At 41.2% G+C, this 4297-nt stretch overlaps 1 pseudogene; it reads right to left on the reverse strand.

Moving 5' to 3' along the window:
- Positions 1-2806: 2806 nt before the first annotated feature.
- LOC146177780 (uncharacterized) lies at positions 2807-3803 on the reverse strand (annotated as a pseudogene).
- Between the last annotated feature and the right edge of the window lie 494 nt (positions 3804-4297).

Raw genomic sequence — 4297 nt, forward strand, 5'->3', positions numbered from 1 at the left:
GGTATAAACTGAAGGTTGTGCAGGCCTATGCACCTACATGTAGTTATGATGACCAGGCAGTTGAAAGCTTCTATGAAGATGTAGAATCGGCATTGCGGAAAGTAAAGACGCAGTATACTGTACTAATGGGCGACTTCAATGCCAAGGTAGGGAAAAAACAGGTGACTATGGCATTGGTTCTAAGAATAGCAGGGGGGAGTTACTAATTGAGTTTGCAGAGCGCAATAACTTACGAATCATGAATACCTTCTTCAGCAAACGGAAGAACCGGAAATGGACATGGAAAAGTTCTAACGGAGAGACTAAAAATGAAATCGACTTCGTAATGTGTTCAACCCCCGCCATTATGCAAGATGTAGAGGTAATCGGGAAAGTGCGATGCAGTGACCTCAGGATGGTGAGGTCCCGAATTAGCCTAAATCTGAAGAAGGAACGCAACAGATTACTTTGGCATATTCGATAATTTATCTGACTAGGGTTTTGTAAGCCAGGCACCTTACATCCGGGGTAGAACTGTGCATAGTGCATCACAGATACCATAGTGTTTTGAAAGCTTTGGAAATGACAATTTCAATGTGGGTATTCCATCGTAGGTCTGATGTAAAAGTTATGCCTAGGTATATATTGTGATCAACTCTTTCGAGCATGTAACCATTAAGTTGGTAACTGAAATTAAGAAAACATTTTTTCTTAGAGACTGACATGACCACAGACTTTTTTAAGTTGAACTCCATCTGCCAGTCGTTACCCCATTTGACTATTCTTTGTAGGTTTAAGTTTATTTTAATCTGATCGTTAATCGTATTTACGCTAGTGTACATCACGCAGTCGTCAGCAAAAGTCTTATTAGCACATCAATGCTACTTGGCAAATCATTAATGAAGATGAGAAAGAGGAGTTGGCCTAAAACGGTACCCTGTGGCGCACCAGAAGCAACAGGAAGAATGCTAGATTCACAGCCTCTAACAAATACATACTGTTCGCGAGAGGTTATATACGCGGAAAACCATTCATTGTGTGAGTGTATGATTTTTAATGACTGCATTAACCTTATATAACAATTTTTAGTGCGAACCTTTATCAAATGCTTTCACAAAGTCAAGGTATATAATGTCTGTTTCACCGCACGAATTTATTGTTTCTGCGAGGTCATGAACTATTTCTATCAGTTGGGTAGTTGTGGACAGTCCCTTTCGGAAGCCATGCTGATACGGGAGATCATGCTGGTCGAGGTAGTTGAGCAGGTGTTTAGATATGATATGTTCAAGCAACTTCAAAACTGTACTAGTGAGCGAGATTGGGCGATAATTGCTAACAGGATTATTTCCGCTTTTATGGACCGGTATAACTTTTGCTCGCTTCCACTCAGTTGGGAAGAATTCACTAGTAAAAGACTGAAATCTTTTGGTCAAGCATTTAAATACCCATTCAGCGTACTAGTTAGGGATACAATCTGGACCTTGGCTTTTTTTGATATCATTATGTATTAGCAGAATTAGAACACCTTGCTCACCAGTTTGTAAGTAATATGAGGCCTTTCAGTTTCGGCATTAAAAAAAGGCAGTACACCATTATCACGTATGTAAACAGCAGATGAAAAATATACATTAAAATATTCGGCACGTTTATGGGCTTTCTCCTCTGTCTCAGCATGGTGCAGAACCTTTGACGGATTTATATAGCGCCAACATTTACCAGGCGACTCGCGAAGAAATTTCGTGAACATCACATTATATAGTCTGTCTTTTAATTCCTTAAGAAGTCTCTTTGAATCTTGGCTCATGCGGCGAATACATAGTTTATTTTCGGGGTTTGAGTTGTGTGAGGAAGCCTTACGTTTACGGTTAATTCTCCGTTGAGATGAAGGATGTCTCTAGTTATCTAGGGACTCCTTTTATTGGTGCTCTTAAATTTCTTAGGAACAAATTGATTAAGGCACCGCTCTGCTAATTCTTTAAAGAATTCCCATAGTTGGTCAGTACTAGCATCAGACTCATACAGCTGCACAAAATCATCATAAGAATAATCGAGGCTGTCAATCTCAGCAGCATCATCAGCGTCATGAAAATTAAAGAAACGTTTAAAGTACCTGTGGAAGAAAGTACCTGTGGAATCTCGTGATGCCTTTAATTACAACTTAACCATTCTGTGATCGGACAAGCCATCAAAGATTTCACATTCACAGAGAAAAGTTTGTATGCGTTCAGAAACAAACATAATCCAGATTAGATGATGTTGTAGCACATATCCTTGTGTAATCAGATACAACTTGAACTAAATTACGAAAAAAAGCCAGATCAAGTAACTGCTCACAAGTAAACACTTCTCGTGCTCCAGGTAATTTTGAATACCAGTCAAAGCCGGGTAGGTTGAAATCTCCCAGTCATAACGTCCTACTATCGTGAGGTAAGTAAGAGTTCATAAATGTTCGTAGATTTACCAAACCCTCTACCGGAGCATTTGGGGCCCTGTAAACACCCCCGATGAAGACTGTTTGTTTATCTAGTCTTATTTTGGCCCATAGCGCTTCTGCGCCATTTATATCTGGAAGTACAGACAATGCTATGTTGTCCTTGATAATTATTGCATCTCCCCCATCTCTGTCTTCTCGGTCCTTTCTTACTATTTTATAGTTAGGAGGAGTAACTTCAATGTCGAGTATATCGATATGCAGCCACGTTTCGGTGATTACTACTACGTCTGGTTCATGTTCTGAGATTATGCTTTCTAAATCGACAATTTTATTTAATATGCCTCTAGCATTAACATTTATGGCTTTGAACGAGTTTGATCCTGTGTTCCTGCGTCAATCGCTACTCTCAGAAGAGGTATGACATTTGTACCATTGTTTCGTAGTTTTGTCCCAGGCGTAAAGAATTTTGTTCACCTTCATCTTATCGAAAATCATCTTAACCTCGGCCCCGTTTTTCCTTTCGTCTACAGTGGAATTTCAGAGGTTTTTCCGTATATCATGCACTCTTCTAGAATAGTCCTCGAAAATGCTTATTTGCCCTCCTTTAAGCTTGTAGCAATTATTCATAATCTTAGTTTTTCCCCTAAAATCACCAATCCTAAGGATAACTTGTGGATGCTTTCCCGGAGACAGCTTATCAAGACGGTGTATTCCTTTAACGGTACTTCGCTTCTTTCCGCGTTTTGCCTCAAAAACTGCGTCGTTTACTTTCTCAGCAATGTTTCTTCATTTTCATTTTCTTCTTCTTCCAGTGTACCTCTTACAATCAGGTGGTTCCGCCGGGACAGATTTTCCAAGTCATCAAGTTGTTTTGCTAGTGCAGCGATTTCCGCCTGGCAGTCACTCATAGTATCTCAATATTACATAGCCTTGTTTGGAATTCCTCTAGGACCACGAGCTTCACTTCGATGGAATCGAGTTTTGTTTGCATTTTCTCTATACCTGCCTAAGACGATGTTTGTTTTTCTTGAATTACAATAACTGTGGCCAATATTTCTTTTTGAGTTTTTAATATTTCATTTAGGATAGCTTCTGAAACAGGCCCAGGGTTTTCCTCTACATCCCCTAAAAGCTTCAGGACCATGCATACCAATGAAAGACAGTCGTTGACACAATCAAGCTGTACTTGTGGACACGGCGGCACAACTAGACAGAGGTGGTCGCTACAAAAATCGTAACTTTTTGCACTAACCTGCACAAACAAAGGCACTTGAGGTGATATCATCACGGCAGGGCCACCATGTCCACTGGTGAACGTTGGTGGGGGCAGCAGATTTATAGCCGGCAGGCTCCGTGACGTATGTCGGTGGTGTGACGTCACTGTGATCATCGAAGGTGCGCAGAGGACGTTTTCCACGAAGCGATGAAAGGCTATACTTCGTGCACGGCGAGAGGCGTCGGCGATAAATCCAGGAAGCCGCCACAGCGTTTCGTTGATCGCAGCTAGGGAATAAGATTGCTGCTGTCCGACGGCCTTTATAACTGTCCGTGTGTCGGAGACTAGGATCAGGAGTGATGCGCAAACCTGCACAAACAAAGGCACTTGAGGTGACATCATCAAGGCAGGGCCGCCGTGTCCCTGTAAACCATAGACATGGTTTGCTTGGGACTAATAGGCCAGAGTTAAATTCAAACGGGATGTCCCACAACTTTCCCGATTATCTATCTTATTCTAACAACAGTTTGAGACGGTGGACCGTCTTCTTCAGGGTAAAATTCTACCCTGAAGAAGGACGGTGCACAGTCAGAAACACTTGTTAGAATAAAATATATAAACAGGAAAGTTGTGTGACATTCTGTTTGAATTTAACTCTGGCCCATTAG

The sequence above is a fragment of the Amblyomma maculatum genome, chromosome 10 (genome assembly GCF_055883805.1).
Source record: "Amblyomma maculatum isolate TAMU_Amacu chromosome 10, ASM5588380v1, whole genome shotgun sequence".
Taxonomy (NCBI): Eukaryota; Metazoa; Arthropoda; class Arachnida; order Ixodida; family Ixodidae; genus Amblyomma; species Amblyomma maculatum.